Source organism: Montipora foliosa, chromosome 9 (genome assembly GCF_036669935.1).
Source record: "Montipora foliosa isolate CH-2021 chromosome 9, ASM3666993v2, whole genome shotgun sequence".
NCBI lineage: Eukaryota > Metazoa > Cnidaria > Anthozoa > Scleractinia > Acroporidae > Montipora > Montipora foliosa.
The window spans coordinates 41,586,443-41,603,942 of NC_090877.1; the positions used below are offsets into that span (position 1 = coordinate 41,586,443).

The following is a 17,500-nucleotide window of genomic DNA, read 5'->3' on the forward strand; positions in this document are numbered from 1 at the left end:
CTTCGGGCCTGTTTATATGGTCTCTGTTACCCGAGACTACTCTCCTTTACCAAGAATTGCGTGACCGAGACAAAGTTGACCCTACTTTTAAATTATGCATTATTATCTTTTAAGACGCTTCTTCAAAATCTACGTATCATCATTTTCCCTTCTTTCTTTCTAGTTCGTTTTGTTAAGTATATGTGCGTTGTCACATTCAGAAAATGGATTAACATGAAGAGCAGTAATATGTAGTTAAAACAAGACGCCCACAAGGGCGTATCCGTGGAATGCGCAAACAGTTACAGTGAACTTCAACTACAGGTAACCTTCGGAAAACGGCGAGAGATTACCAAAAAGATAAATCTGTAACATAACTTGAAGTTGTTTGTTGTAAAAACTCATTATTAATGTTACTAAATTTGCAAATGCAAACAACGAAGCCCTATTAGGGGGTTATCAGGAAACGAGATTTTTTATTATTTTTTTTTTTGAAGGAGACTTTATTCAAATCCCACAGTTTTGCTTGCTTCCCTAATTCCCTTCATCCAAAAATTACAAGATCAGCCTTAAATCATCCGAAAAAATTATTATAAATCACAGTTCAACAAGTTATCATCCTGTATTCGAAGTCCGGTTCCGTAATCCTTGTAACACTTGTTCCTTGAAAACAGTTTAAATCTACCGTGGCGAAGACAAGAAGACAACATCTGTACTCCATTTCTCTCAATGCTCAAAAATCGAAAATTCCGTAATTGCGTGTTTTATAGTCCTGTCCAAAGTTCTAATTTTACAATTCCATAATCTTGATTTCAGTATTGGAGTAACTTGGTACCAAACGTTCCACAATAACTTGAAATCTCGTTAAGAAAAAGGCTTAAATCCAGTAGTCCAGTCCGGGTTCAAATCGCCAAAACTCGTTATCATCGATTCAAAACTCTACAAGAGCTAGAAGTAGTAAATAGTTCTCAGAATACAAACGTTCGTCATGATTCTAAACTCGAGCTGAACAAAACACTATCAAAAACGAAACCAAAAAGCCCTAGTGATTGCTTCTCGAGAGAACAGACAAAAAGCCGAAATTGTTCTGCGTCTGCCTCTTCGGGCCCTGAAAAAGTACAGTACGTAGTACAATGACCGTAGTCCTTGGCAGAGAAACTAATCTTAGCCAAAAGGCCGAGAAGCGATCAGGATACGGGATATTTAGGTAAAAAAAAATTGTTGGGATACAGAATTTTTGGCTGGGTGGGGGGGGGGGGGGGGGGGGGGATTTGAGGAGATACGGGATATTTTTTTAAAGTAGGAACGCATCGCGTACGTGTGGTAGTGCAGTAATAGACCAATTTCGATATATTACAATTCAGTCCTAAACAAAAGACATCATCTCGAGGCTCTGGGGAATAAATGTAAGGATTTGTATGAGTTTATTCCCCAGAGCCTCGAGATCATGCCTTTTGTTTTCGACTGAATTTTAATATATCGAAATTGGTCTATTTGACAGTGTTTATTTCCATAACTGTCAACTGAGCTGCGTTTTGTTTTTCAGGAGATTCAAGTTTTCCCTGCGTAATATGTGGCTCTATTAGTACACGATATTTTTTTGGTATCGTAAACCATTATAGTGCCATGGTAGATGTCTTTGCTAAATACCCCCTGAGAAGACATGTGGTTCAGTAAAAGACTAAACCCAGAAAGATTGAAAAAATAAAAGGAAATCGAGAAATATTTGCCTTCAAGGCCGACCACAAGCTTAAGAGTGTACTCTGAGGTTCAGACAGCTTTCCAAGAAATATGCTCACAGAAATGAAGCCCTGTTCGGCGGGGTTAGAATCTGGATGGGAGACGTGAAAATATGCGACCTGCTGTCAGGAACATACCACCAAACAATTTAACGCTCAAAAATGCGAACTAAGCAAGGTACTGATTTTGTTATCCTGCCTTATGCAAAACAAATATTGACGCAAAAGTAAATAAATATTGATATTTATTTTTTAAGGAGAGCAGAAGGAACTTTTAGGAAGCGTCGATTGAGAATAAAACAATTTGCCATCAGCAACAAAATTTGCGAGATGAAAACATCATAAATTTTGTGCTACGAATATATCAAGTTACCATCAGCGAAAAACATTTCGGGAGATTTTTGTTACGTTCAGTTTTTCTATCGTGCTTTTGGTCGCACAAGTAAAATCGCAAAATCGAAAGTGACATCGATTTTAGCGGCCACCTGTGATCAAGTTACTGTGCATGTTTAATACTGACAACTATGCATCTGGGACAAAATGACGGCAAGACACCTGGCTTTTGTTAGTTTGCTTTTTTTTTTTCAAGTGTTATAAAGTTCGACATGATACATGTGCAAATTTAACACAAGGATCACAATCGTTGATGCCAGTCCAATTGTAAGCTAAAGCGGTTAAGCTCCTTCGAATGGGGCTAGTACTTGGATGGGGGACCGCAGCGAAGTCCCCTCAACAGCGATAACTTGATTGCATTTTTTATTTTGCTTGGCCGTTGAAAATCAGCGAATTATTTTTGACTGTTATGCTTGCGAATTCGCGGATGCTTCTTACGGGACAGCTCCAATCTTGCAAATAATTAAACACGAATTCTGTTCTTCTCCTTGCTCTCATCACAAGCCGCCATATTTCTTTCGACTTTTAACCAATCAGAGCTCATGTGAGAAAAGCACCAATCAGCGGTCTTTTTAGTTCACTGGGTGCCAAGGTCTTCTCCCGACCCGCCGCCATGTTGAAAGCCGAGAAGACACTTGGAACGAGGTTGAGAAGTTTGGAAAATCTGAAGGGTATTTAACAATTAATCGCCGAAGGCGAAGTGATTATCGGTGAATATTCACCGATAATCACTGAGCCTGAGGCGAATAATTGTTTTAGTATAAATACACAGGTGATTATTTCAAAAAAAGAGAAAAAAAAAAACATTTCAACGCGAAATCATCTTCACTTACAGTGGCAAAACGACCACTGGCAGCCATTTTGTCCGTCGCGGTGATTATCGGCTGATAATCCGAGATAGCGAGCCAATGAGAGCGCGCGATTTTGTATAATCACCTGTGTATTTATACTAAAAAAGTATATTCGCCCGATCGGAGCCTAATTCAATGTCCATGGGGTATGAACATTTGTGACTACCAACAAAAAAAAAACAATCGACTGGTTTTAAGACGTGGTATGCCTTCGGCATTCCACGTAATAAAAGATTGTTTTTGAAACGCTAGAATTGGACATGAACTAAACCCGAAACACCGGAACGAAACAACCGGAACCGCCGACACCATGGAAACGCCGGAACGAAACCAGCGAAACAATCGAAACACCGAAAGAAACCACCGGAACGCTAGTCTCCTTCGCAGCCGCTCGGGCCGGAGTCACGCAACGCTCCCCTCGTGACTCCGGCCCGAGCGGCTGCGAAGGAGACTAGCGGAACGCACGAAACATGATAAAAACGTGAACATCGAAGCAGACTCAAATTAAACACCGCCGAGACTCGACGTCCGGGCGGATTGTCGCTTCGAGTTTCCTGTTTCAGTTGTTCTTTATTCCCAATCTTTGCGGATTCCCTCAGCATATACAAAGAGTGAAACCAAAAAGAAATTTTTTTTTTCATTAGTTTTCCTTTTACATCTCAAATTAACTATGTCACGCATGTGAAGTGTCTGCCCATCAGCACACAAAGACCAAACAAAACGCGGGCACTTTCGCGCACCGGTTGCTCAGTTGGTTGAGTAACGGGCCGTGACGCGGGAGGTCGCGGGTTTGAACCCTGGCCCGATCACCACTCAGGATCTTAAAATAACTGAGGAGAAAGTGCTGCCTTTGTAATTTTATCTGCAAATGGTTAGACTTTCAAGTCTTCTCGGATAAGGACTATAAAACGTAGGCCCCGTCTCACAAATATCTTCCATGTTCATTAGTTCCCTGTGGGACGTTAAAGAACCCACACACTATTCGAGAAGAGTAGGGGATGAAGTCTCCGGTTTTGTGGCTGTCCTGTTCTCTCCTGCAAAAGTGGCTGGCTTGGCGGTGATCTCTCTAAAAAGGCTTGTGGTGTAAGCAGAAACAGCCATAAGTCAAAAAGGGACTTTGCCGAGTGCTGGAATATGTAGACGTCACCGAAAGCTTTAGATCAGATTCCTGAAAATTTGAAGCGTTTGGCGTACATGCGGCGCGCGTTGGAAACAGTGCAAAGACCAAGGTAACAAACAAAAATACAAGGCGACAAAGTTATATAATTATAATAAAAGAATGTTAACGCATTTTTAAATTATTGTATTATTGAAACGTATTTGCATTTCGAAGAGATAGTTTACGGTGGAAACTGAATTTGTGACTGTTTCGATTGTTTCGTTTCGGTGTTTCGGGTTTTAGTACACGCACCTGAATTGTTGCTTCTTTCTTTTTTATTTTATGCGTCCGCATGTCCGCATTTAAGGTTTTGCTGTCTCGTCTCGGGTAGCCGAGCCAAACTGTTTACATGCGACGAAGTTGTCTCGCCTACCAGGGTACGTTACTCTAACTGCCGAGGCGAGACAACTTGCCTCTCCGAGTTGTCTCGCCCCTCTTATGTAAACGGTTGATAGAATTTTTAATCAAATGAGTGGAAAAATATCTCGTCCAGGATAACTCAGGGCGAGAATTTTCTCGATTACCCGAGGGCCATTCTAGCGTTCTCCAAAGTAGTTTTGAAATTTCTACGCATGCACTCTTCAGACAGGCTCCGCAGTGCTTTTCCGAAATACTTAGGAAATCTCTGTTCAGAAAAATGTTCGAGTCCACAATCTTAGTGTTCCTCGAAAGTCCGAGTCCGAATATTCGAAAATTTTAGCCTCCTTCCTTTCGAACAGGTATTTACCGAACACGTATTTGCTCGTTGGGTTATCCCCTGAAGCAGTCAAACTATAAAACTGTCCGCTGGTGGAGATGTTTCGTCCTACAGTATCAACACCCGGCAGCTAGTATTTTATTCATCGCGTATAACTTAAAGAAAGAAACGTTAGAAAACTCTTACCTTGTAAGCTGAGAAAGTTCCGCAAATTTTGAATTTTTTTTTCAAACAAAGGATGGTCCCCTTATATGACGCATGAACGACGTTGTGCTATTGTTTTCATAATTCAATTTTTAAATTTTAATTAACTGACCTTACTGTTTATATACATTGAAGTGTTATCAGTTTCTCACCGCAGTCATAGCGAAGTTCGCGTCTATCCGAAAAATTGCGATGATATCTCAACAAATACCATTAAATTTTAGTAGCTCATGTTAACCTGTTTTTTCTTTACGAAATGCATCAAAATAGAAAATTCAAACTTACTTCCAGTGTAGCCAAGACAAAAAGCTCCTAAAGGTAACCCAGATGTTTTCAATGATCCAAGTTTGTATACATGAGTGCTGTATGTTTTAGTAGAAATAAATCCTCGACAAATGTAATAGATCTCTTTTGTTTAGATTGCCAATGTTAGAGCGCCAATGTAAAGACGAACCCTCGAGCGATAAAGACCCTTTCAAAAAGTTCAAAATTAATTCACCAAGAAATTTATTAAAATTGATAAGTATCTTTCAAAGACAAAAATTAAGCATAAAAGAAGTCAGTTGGCAACTTGGAGAATGGGCCAAATACAGGAATCGACAGGAAGTTAAGTTGAGACGGTTTGAACCGCACAAAGTGAAAATTGTTCCAAGTTGCTTTTAGTTATAAATAAATAATCAAGCAACGTCCAGTTGTCTTTCAGAAGGAAGATAAATGTACACTTAGCAATTGAACAGGTGTTAAATGAGCTTGAAAAAATAATAAATCTCCCTCAGAACTTTAAGAATAGAAACGGTTTCGATCGTTTTTTGCAAATGCCAGTTCTCAGTAAGTTAATTGATCCTACTCAGTTTCGCGGAGGCGATCTAAACATTGGCTGCCATAACTCTGCAGAATGGAAATTTTTTCAAGAGAGCAATATAGTTACAAAAAACAAGTTTGAGACAGTGTTGATAGGTCACGAAAGCCTTGTTGACGTTTGTGTTAGTATTCAGTTTCCACTCTGGCGAACTTACGAACTGAAAGCTTTCTACATCTGGCACGAAAACGCCCGCTTGCCTGATAGCTTTAGATAAAATAGATGAAAATCTGTATAAAATGAATTTTTGATGTTTTAATAGGCTGTACCAGTGAATTAAACTTTCATTAGTAATGAGTAGTAATGACAGACTTTTTCAAAAAGTGTGCGTGTCTTAATGAAACTAAAGGGAAATAAAAATATAATAGGTCTTTGACATTAAATAATAATTCAGCGAACGACAGCACCAGACGACACTTCAGCCAAAATGGGTTCCTTCCGATTCCACGTTTCCGATTATGAACTTTCTTGCCAATAAAAAGTTGACTTCCATTTGGAAATCGCGCCTCGCGGAAGTGTACGCAAAGGAATCAATAACTTTAAGGTAAATGGCGAAGAAATATGAAAATTCGAGAATTTCTGATATGGCTGATTCAAGTTTTCACTTGCGTGAGCTGAATGGCAAACTATCTGTGTGTGTATACTGACGATACAAAATGAAACAATGTTAAGAAGAACTAAAATTAAAGACGCTTTTGAACCCTTTCAAGTCCGATGTGAGAACAAGCCACCTAAGTGATGTTGCAAAGGTTTAGTAAGCCATATTGTTTTTTTTTTTCTTTTCCGTCAAACAATGAGAACCTAGAAATACTCTACTGATAAGCAAAAAAAGCTACACACATACGCAGAGGGTTACACCAAGAAAGTTACTGTTCTCTAAAGTTGGAAGAAAAATAAGGTTTTCCCCCATTCCAAAACCGGCTTTCGTTCGCCATATGTTTGCCACGGGAATATCATAATGATTTTGTTTATTATATTCTTACCGTGTCATGCACTACAATTGTTTCTGAGATACTTTTTTGCCCAGTTGCTAAGGTACGGTAGGTGCGTTTCTGGACTCGTTCGCTCTGTACGCCTGAGTTGGGGTTTAAGCTATCCTTCTGTGCACAGTGAGCAACTGTCTCTCCTGGGGATATACTCGGATAGTAGGATGTGCGCATGCGTTAGTGTTCCTTGGTAGTGTTTGCAGAAAATTGGAACACATTAGAAAACGTCAATGCTGGTGGAACAATCGTGCTTGTTTGTACAAGCGCAAAGCGGTTGTCTAGTGTTTCTCAAAAGATGAGCCTCACGGTGGCTGGCATGCAAAGGCCAAATCTGCACCTACCACAAAAGCGGTTATCGATCAGTCGTTACTTAATTAAAGTTCAAGTTTACATTAGACGCTTTTTCTCATCACGCTGTAAAAAAGAAAGCTATCATCAAGTCGCTTGCTGTTTTCCAAGCTGGTCCTAATTGTTCTCTGTGTTCATTAGTTGACTGTCAGTTCTGAGGGAAAAATATATTTATTTTTGACTGCAGGTGTTTTTAAATCAACAATGAGAAAGATGTATATATTGCTTGAATAAGCCCCCAAAAGAAATTGTCATTATTATGTGACTTAGAGGAAAATATTTAGATCAATAACAGGCAATAATAAAGGAAAAAGCAAATAAAAAGCAAATAATAATCTATACCATACATTCAAGACTTCTTTACTTTAATTCATGGTGAGTATATTTTCGGCTTTTTGCTTTTTCGTCAAACCGGCACCAAGGCGGGTGAGTCGGGTGGCGTGGGTAGAGGCCATTACCAGAAAGTGCTTGAACCTTTGGGAAAAGCTCACTGGGATCATTCTGTTGTTAACGTAACAACTCTTGTGCTCGTTTCGTTATAAGCTCAGGTAAAATAAGGGTGCGTTCGATTGACCGTATTCCGGAATAGGAATACGTGGAATAGAAGAGAGAAGTCCTTCTTTTTTACGGAGATTCACATTAAAATTGTCAAACACCTGCCAACGTGCTATTTTAAACATATCTTTATTATCCTTGTTGCTTCAAAATGCTAGACATACCGTTTTAAATCATCACTCCAAGTATTCTTATTCCGGAATAGGGTCAATCGAACGCACCCTAAGATATTACGAGTTATTTCAGCAAGCATATTGGGAAAGCCAAACTAAAATCGCATTCACCACTAAGAGGGTTTAATTCGCCGCAAAATGACAATTTCACTGTCAAGAGACCTAATCTCTTCCTTCGTGCGCAATGATTGGCCAATTTCGCCGCCCTGTTCTACAGTCTTGCTAGATTTCATTCACGTTTTTCCTGCTTGAAGCCTTATCCAGCAAAGTCAGTTTTCCTGAAAAGTGCTTTAAGACACTTCATCTTTCGGCCCAAATGCGACTTAGGACATATAATTGAAATACATGGAACACAGGTCATGAATGAAAGAGAGAAAAAAATAAGTGCCTAACTTGGAGATTGACCCTCGAGCCCCTATCAATAAGAGGCTTATACCGGCAAAAAGGAAACAGGCAGATGAAAATTACCTTGCCTTAATATGACGTCAGTCAATTTGGTAGTCTCCTCGGTGTTAAGTGCACGGTTGAGCTTAGGTCTGCCTTAGAGGCGACTAAAAAGTCCTGACTAAGTCAACGAAGACTTCGACACACATCCAAATGTCACAGTTTGTCGTCCGGGAAATTACCACCGGAAAAACGCATGCGAATTTAATCGCGACTTGAAAATAAAAATGTCGAAATTAAAATCACTGATTGCCGGTGCGTGTCATTACTGTGAAAAATGCAGACTGCAATTATCGTTGATTATAATAGGAAGGTCTCTTACTGAGAGTACAGTTTGCATCATATTTGTCATTGTCATCACTTAGGGTGTCAGACAGTGATAAGATTCCTTTAAATCGTTTTTCAACCAATCGTTGATTATTTCAGAGGCTGTTGTTGTCATCACCGAGTGATTATTGGAGTAAAATTAGCCGCATTATAACGCTCAATTACCCAACCACTGACAAACACGGGAAGGCTTTTTGGTGATAATATCCCATATTGACATTCCATTTATGAACTGGCCATGGAAGGCGCTTTGTCTCGGAGAAAACTACGTGAGATCAATTAGAGTAACGGCAAATTTGTTCATCTCGGTGCATTAATTTTGAACATTTATCAATGATTTATAGCTTGATCGCCCGAGCCATGAAATCGTACGAACCACAAAAGGTAATCGAACAAGAACAAGGGAAGGTTATATCACATGAAGACGGAGTAGTGATTTCGCATTGAGAGTACTCGCCTCCAACCAATGTGGCCCGGGTTCGAGTCCCAGACCACAGGCAGACCACTCTACATGTTCGTGGTGTAATATATGTTTATATGAAAGAAGAGAATATGAGGGTTATGAATAAAGCTCTGAAAGTTGCACATCTGGATCACATCTCGGTCTGAATATCCCAATAAAGTTAAATGGAACCTTAATCGACTCATGTATGGTGTTTTTTCGACTCCTTGATCCGTCTAAAGCGAATTATAGCGAAATTACTTTTGGCCGGTGACGGTTAACACAACAGAGGGAGACAAGGCTTGCAACTTAGCGGCCGTCAGCCGCGACCTCCTCCACTTCAAACTGGAATTAACGCAAAAATACTGAAAATCTCACCTGAATGGCGACGGATCTTGATAGATGAGTTTTTTCTCTATCTCTTCGCCTAATTTGAGCTTCATCCCCCCAACAGTTTCTGAGAAAATCGAAGCTGAAGTCACGAATACAGCTTTCTCAATATGATCGGTGCCAAGCGACCAAAGGATGCAGGCCGTTTCAAATCTACCAATCAGCACTTGACTTCGCGCGGCAGCCCGCCGCGGTTCAAATCTTGATTGGTAGATTTGAAACGGCCTGCATTCCTTTGGTCGCTGAGTTTGGCACCGATCATATTGAGAAAGCTGTATTTGTGACTTCAGCTTCGATTTTCCCGGAAACTGTTGGGGGGATGAAGATCAAATTCGGCGAAGAGATAGAGAAAAAAACTCATCTATCAAGATCCGTCGCCATTCAGGTGAGATTTTCAGTATTTTTGCGTTAATTCCAGTTTGAAGTGGAGGATGTCGCGGCTGACGGCCGCTAAGTTGCAAGCCTTGTCTTCCTCTCTTGTCTTAACCGTCACCGGCCAAAAGTAATTTCGCTATAGGACGCTTTAGACGGCCCCAGAAGGCAAAAAAACGCCATACATGAGTCGATTAAGGTTTCATTTAACTTTATTGGGTTATTCAGACCGAGATGTGATTTAGATGTGCAATTTTCAGAGCTTTATTCATAACCGTCAGAGATTCTCTTCGTTTCATATAAACATATATTACACAACGAACGCATAGAGTGGTCTGCCTGTGCCCAGACTCGGCATCATATGTGCGTTGTGTTTGCTGGCTCTCTACTCTGCACCGAGAGGTTTTACTCCGGTTCTTTCCTCTCCTCAAAAGTCAACCTACGATTTGATAAGACTTAATTTGATTTCTGTATAGTATCTCCAATAAGTGCCCCAGCACTAAAATGCAATTGACACTTAAATAAAGTTCATAAGTATTATAAAAACAAAACACCGAGCTTTGTCTGATTTTGAGAACATGAAAAGGGTACACCTCAATATAAACAAAACGATTGCCTAAAACAACTTCGAAAACCACGTTCCACTTCCTGTTGATTTCACAATTACCTATTTTTTTCCAAGTAGTTTCATTAAACGTTAGCTTTTTCATGACCGAATAAAAACCATATTTGGCGCATCTCACAAGCCTCTCTGCTTTAAAAGTTTTCCGTTGACTTGTGCACTAGGTACGCATACCCTCGGGGATAAGAGGAATGAATTTCTGGTATTTGGTCTTGATAGATTCGACCCTTGACACAAGCGCTTGACGTGGCTTAAAATCTGCTTTCGGAGCCGAAACAGGATTTCCGCTAATGTTTTTCACAGCTGAGAAAAGTATAATCAACTACAACAAACACATTTCATCGATTCTTACTGTGATTTTTTCCCTGGAAATTCGACCCTCGACACAAGCGCTTGACGTGCCTTAAAATTTGCTTTCGGAGCCAAAACAGGACTTCTGCTAATGTTTTTCACAGCTGAGAAAAGTATAATTAACTACAACAAACACATTTCACCGTTTTTTACTGTGATTTTTTTCCCTCGAAATTCAATTGGCAGCAGTCCATCACGAGCGGCGTGGGTCAATCAACCTGTGAGACATCAACGCAAAATGCTGTTCGTCGCAAAATTCTATTCAAAACTGGAATGCAAAGCAATTTGTCATCTGTGATCGGCAAAATCCCACACCATTGGGGATTTCGCAGTTTCCCGACCGTCCCAGATTTTGCCGACATATCGGAAAATCGCCAGATGCTTGTCCTAGATTCTCCCGATAATGACTTTGGCGGAAAATCGAAAGTGCGCCAAAGATTGAAACATGCAATTTAGAGGATTGGTAACGAGCTAAAAACCATCGTCGACGTCCCCGAAAGTACAAAATTGAGTTTTCATATGTCGGGAATGATCACCGACGAACGCAAAAATCTGGGACACCTCGGGAAAATAGAAACGCTTTCTATCTTCCCGATTCGTCCCCGACCATCCCAGATTATCGGGGATCACGGTCTACGATTTATGGTTTTCATTTAGTCGGCAAAATCTGGGATGGTCGGGAAACTGCGAAATCCCCTATCGTCTGGGATTTTCCTTACATATGAAAACTAGGCTTTAACTTGTTTCTCAAAATCTGGCTCTTCCAACTGTCTTCCGTCGGGACGGAAAGAGAGAGGGGCCAGGTAACTAGAGTAAGAATTAATTAATGATCATCCAGTTAATCATCTTTCCCTTGGCGTCAAGTTATATGAAGAAAACTCATTTCCTAGAAATGAGACTTAAAACGGAGACAAAGAAAGAAAAGATTTAGACAAATGTGAGACCGTCTTCAGTTCAACCTGCAACATTTCCGTTCACTTGACGGGCGATATCCAAAAGACAAACGAGGCAAAAATCCTCGCATTTTAAAAGAACTTTAAAAGCCGGATACTCACTACAATCTCCTCGATTTTAACCGTTTTGAAATACTTGCTTAGACCTCAGCACCGCAGATCCACAGAAAACACCGACTGAAAACCATGTTTCTGATTTGATTGTCTATCCTTTCTGGTATGATATTCAGGATTTTCCTTTCGCTCGTGGTCAGAATAAATAAATAAGTGTTGGCGGTATTACGTTGTGTAAAACGCAAGGTAGTATCACGCAGGGTTTTAAAATGTCAACATCAACGCTGGAAATTGGTATCCAGAAACAAGCGAGGTCGTCGAGTAAGTACTGATAGCGGCTTATAAAGATTAATATAATAATGACATATTCCCTTTTGGCTTTAAGAGAGTCTTAATTTGTAAAGCTGGAATAAATTCACTTGTCACAAGCACTCACCCACACACTGGTGCTAAAGCTGCTTGCTTCATTCTTAAATTAAAATTTCACCCTTGTTATGGTGCAGCTGCCGGGCAATTTCGACTTAAACGACCGGCCTCGAAAGACACCCACAAAACAGTAGATCAAAAAGGCAAAGAGCTGTCATTCTATCCTAGTAGGATTTCAAGGCTTCACATTGGTTGATTGAACGAGCATACAAGCTATATATCCTTATAGCCCGCTTAGTTCAGTGTGATATCTTTCCTGGGAAGGACAAAATAATTTTTTGAGTGTGAAAATTGGAAATGGACCAAGTTAAATATGTTCGAACGGTTGATCTGAAGTATGGAATATGGAACATTTCTGTTTGATCAATTATAAGCGTTTTTTTAAAGAGCGGAGCTGCATTTTGACTGAACTCCCAAGAAACCTAAACGATCTAACTGGTTTAATTTCTTCCTGCCAGTTTAACATATGAGGTTTCTTAAAACATTGACAGTATGTCTTTTGAACGATTTCTTTCCAAATGCAATATATGGCCTCTTGCCTACCGCGACTAAACATATCCGGCGTAGCTTTTGTTTTGCATAAACGGTGTTTTTGAACACTTGCAGAAGAAAACATAAGAATTATATTAAGAAAAGAGATGAAACACAAGAGATTACCTGTACGGTGACGCCGCTTGTATTAAACTTAATTACAATTGTTTTAGCCTTTGTTTAAAGTTCTGTGCGAACTGATACGTCTGTCTTCTTCGAGTGTCATATTTTTTAATAACCATTGTCGCGTTTTAATACTTCATGTCATTATTCTAGCCAGTTATGTACAGCCAATTTTTCTTTTTTGGTCTTAAGGGCCCACAGACGGATTTTTCGCGCGTTACTAAGGAAGTGAAATGTCACAAAAATTTGAAAAGGCAATCAGTCATTTTCCTCAGTTTTTCAAACGCGATTTTGACCGAAAAGCGCACTCCAGCTGAACTTTCGGAGGAAAACGCGACAGCCATTTGTTACTTATCAATTCACCTGGGCCGTTAAAACAGTTTTAATAAACTGTTGATAAAAGATGATCAGTATGATTTTCTCACTTTTAAGAGAACGAAACGCGACAGTTTATCTGCATTTCATAGTCGTGCCGGCAAATTACGTTTCTCACTTGATGTCAGAGTCACAAAGTCTTGACATGGCGTTTTATGGACCTCAATACTGTTTAGTACCATTATGACAAATCATGTCATACATTTTGCTTGCCACAAAGTATGCACCACTGTGTGTTGATCTGAAAATCATTGCAAATCTTTCCACGTATGTAACGGTGCTGCAGAGCTTAGGTTCTTGCATACATAAATAAATCCGGCAATTCTGATATTTTAGTCTGATATCTCTTTGGAGTAAAAAAACCAAAGCTTTTCAAATAAAACAACATTAAAAAGCTTAAAACAGATATGAAACACTGATCTCCCTTTCAAAAACAACATAAATGAAATGAAGTTGAAGCTGAAACGCAATATTGATCTCCTCTTGCTGAGGGATCATGCCCGCAATGATTTTATGAACATGAAAATACAGACCTACCCTATAAAATGTGGAATTAGCTTCAGCAAAAAGCCGCTAATGTCCGCGTGATTCCTATTTTAGACCAAAATTATTTTTTAGCTTCGACGAGGGCGCTTCTTTTTCAGTTTCCGTCTCAAAAGCACTATTATCCGTTTGCGCACAATGTTGACGGATACGTTGATACCCGGCCGATAAAATCTTACGGACAGCACTGCCATTATTTGCGGCGCAAAGCAAATTTCATTATATTTAAAGAATCATGATGGTCGATAAATGGATTTCTTTCTCGTAAATTGGTCCAGTGGACCAATTTGAGTTGAAAATTCGAGTAAATTTACACTTTTATTTGTTCTAATGGCATTTTAAAATACCTGCTATTGATTTTTCAGACGTGAATAAGGTGCAAGCTGAGATAATAGACGTATCTATGCACTTTAAATGATTGGGTTGATTTTAGTTGTGAAAACAGAAAGAAACACGAATGCCAGCTTGCATTTTCAAGTTGTCAAAATCTTTCCCTAACGCTATTAACTTATATCAACACAAATGGAAACCACAAGAAGTATTTATTTGCAAATTTCAAACTACAGAGAAATTGGATCATTATCGACAACTGATCTGAGGAACTTGAAAAAGCGCTTTACCTATATTTTTGTTACATTTAAGTACCATAGCTTTCAGAAAAGAAAAGTAGGACGCGTTTTCTTTTTGCACGCTTTGACAAGAGTATGATTTAAAAGCTTTAAGTTGATCTGTGTACAAAAAAGGACTGACATGGAGTAATTTTAATTTCTTTATCAGTAAGCATCAGAAAAATCTTTTTATGTTGTGACGTTTTGTATTCATGACAACATTACGGAGCTCCCGCAAAGAGGACGACGGGAAAGAAGGTCAATGCAAAATGTTTCCAAATGTTGGTATAGATCGTTTTCACGTAACCTGCGATCAGGCGTACTTTTCCTTAGACATGGTGGGAAAAGGTCGCCTGATACAATTTCTTAACGAGTCGTCTGCTCGTAGTCCAGAATCTGGACTTTACTCTGATTGGCCGAAAAACAATAGAGCTCTTGGAGCCTCGCTCCGATTGGTTACAGAATTGCAAATCATACTTCTTGTAAATCGGTTAACAGCTGATGAAATAGACCTTTTCGGCTTGTACATTTTGTTTTCCCAATACAGGTCATGTGATAATACTCAGGAGGTTTGGTCTTTTGTTTTGTTCATTAAAGTGAGGTCATGCAAGCATGAATATGCCTGCATGCACTCTTTTTAATGAACAAAACAAAGGACCAAGCCTCCTGAGTATTATCACATGATCTGTATTGGGAAAACAAAATGTACAAGCCGAAAAGGTCTATTATGGCCGCCGAGAAGGATTTCAACACGAGTGATCTTTAGGCTCTGTTTACAGCTGCTGTTGCTTCGACTTCAGATGTTTTTCAAAAACCTTTAAAGGAAGAGCGGAGAGAATGCATCCGAAGAATGATTTGAATAAAAGAAGGCATTACGGTTGTACTTCCCACGGGATTTGGCAATAGTGTTATTAATACAGGCCTGAACATTCTAGAAGAAAATGCATCGTTCTTCTTCCACCAACTCGAAAACGTTTGTAGTTGTGGCAAGTCCTTTGGAATATATTCGGAAGCAACAAGTTGCGAATCCAAAAAGAACCGAATAGAACTTTAGGGCTGCCACATTCGGGGAATCAGCCGAGCTTGACAGAGAAATTCGACACTGTTTACGGAATCGCTGAACAATCTCAACACACTTCTAACAAAATGATAGCTGAGTACCTGCTGCTGAAAAACTAGAATTTTTCAAAGTCCATTTTTTATAGCATCTTTTATTGGCATCTCAAATATTCGAGTTTAAATAAAGTTTATTGCACTGTTGATTGGGCCTGATGATGACATGAAGAATTCGGGCTTTTTCTGCCATTTTATCTCGAAATTCTTTGTTCCTTGATGGTTTGAACAGAGAAACCGCACCAACTATCAAGCAGGATTTGAATCGCAGCGTGCAGGTGATTTCCGGTAAAATGTGATTGGCTCACATTTATAGCATGACACACGATAACATCACTCTTGACAGGTGGGCGGCAGACGACTCGTTAAGAAATTGTATCAGGCGTACTTTTTAGCGCCCTGTCTCAAGAAAAGTACGCTTGATCGCAGGTTAGTTTTCACGTGACGTCATCATTTTCAAAAATCCAAAACTAAAGAGCCACGAAAGTTTTTATCCTCATCAGGCATAAGAGGCGGTAAATTTGTTCCCATTTGCAATTTTAAAGCTCAATAGCGTGCTTCGTTTGGAAACCAGAGCATTTTGAATTTCTGAGTTATAGCGGTGCGTGACACGAGGCGACGATCGAGTTTATTGAGAAATATATATTTATCTCATGGTTTTGAGCCTTTTTAGAATTTAGAGCATTAGGAAAAGTGCTTAGGTAAATAGCTGTCTGTTCAGTACAGATGATCACTCACCTAGATAGCCAAAGTAAGTAACAGATGTTGACACTATTTTCCGGCCGCCATATTGGTGCACCACAGATGTGCACCAACATGGCGTTTTCATATTGGGCTCTGTAAATTTCTGCGAAACATTTCGACGAATATCTAAAGTTTGGGGAAACGCACAGGCCTAAAACTTGGAGAGGTGTCTTCTTCATTTATCTTCTACAACATCACGAATTCTTGACTTTTTCCACTGGATGGTTTTCGATTTATTTTTTTATTGCGTGACAGTGAAAACGATCTATAGAACTCTTTAGCTTGTAAATTTTTGTTTCCCCATTTCAGACCACCTGATGTTCTCAAGGGAATTTTGTTTTTTCATGTTATTCGTACATAAGCACGAGCGTAAACGACATTTGAAAGAAACTGTTCTGTAGAGTAACATCAAATGGTCTGAAATGGGAAAAGAAAACGTACAAGCTAAAGAGGTCCATTTAGATAAAGTAATTTACTGTTCCAAGAATTTGTTACTAGTCGTTCCGATCTAAAATGTGCATTATGAACTGTGTTAATTGGCACGAATGGGAGTAGAATTGAAACTTCTCAGTCACGTGCTAACGCTACATACGACTATCAATCTTCTCATTTCAGGTCGTTGATAAATTGAAGAGCCAAAATGAAAAAAATGTCGGCTCGGGAATGCTATTGGTTTCGGTTATTAAATATGCAGAACGTCGCAAAATATAGCTTAGTTATATTAATTTATTTACCCAGCATAGTAGAATTAATTTAGCAGACTTTTAATTGTCTCATTATGAATGGACTCTAAAAGGATCATTTTTTAAGTCCCCTAAAATTTTGAACTTTAGAGGGAATCTGAAAATCGCACTTTGAAGCGAATGCAATTCTTTTCACGTCAAGGCGCCCGAAAAACAATTTACTTTTAATGTACTGTTGTGTAGGGTGATTTTCAGGGCCCGAGAAAGGTTGTAAGCTCTTTTTAAAGGTGTTCTGTTCCGTTGACTCCACATCTGCAAAGCAATTAATGCTATATAATCGACTGTTAAATAAGGCGATTTTCATCTCCTTTGTATAACATATAGGAGGGTGTCAGTGCTAAAGACGTTACACAAGGACTCTTCCTAGTTATTTTCACATCATATTGTGGTGTTGAA

General features: G+C 39.4%; 1 protein-coding gene across 7 annotated transcripts in view; it reads right to left on the reverse strand.

Moving 5' to 3' along the window:
- Positions 1 to 17,500, reverse strand: part of LOC137971237 (G-protein coupled receptor GRL101-like) — a 38,251-nt gene that overhangs the window by 19,691 nt on the left and 1,060 nt on the right. Inside the window, exon 1 of one of the 7 annotated variants that reach the window (XM_068818018.1) lies at positions 13,891 to 14,095. The exons of 1 other annotated variant lie outside the window; for it this stretch is intronic. The gene's annotated coding sequence lies outside the window, so the exon portion shown is untranslated. Of the gene's footprint in view, positions 1 to 5,004; positions 5,038 to 5,307; positions 5,363 to 6,864; positions 6,992 to 8,411; positions 8,538 to 9,534; positions 9,589 to 13,890; positions 14,096 to 17,500 lie in introns of those variants that run through there. 5 more of the 7 variants (XM_068818020.1, XM_068818019.1, XM_068818017.1 and 2 more) reach the window with 5 other exon arrangements.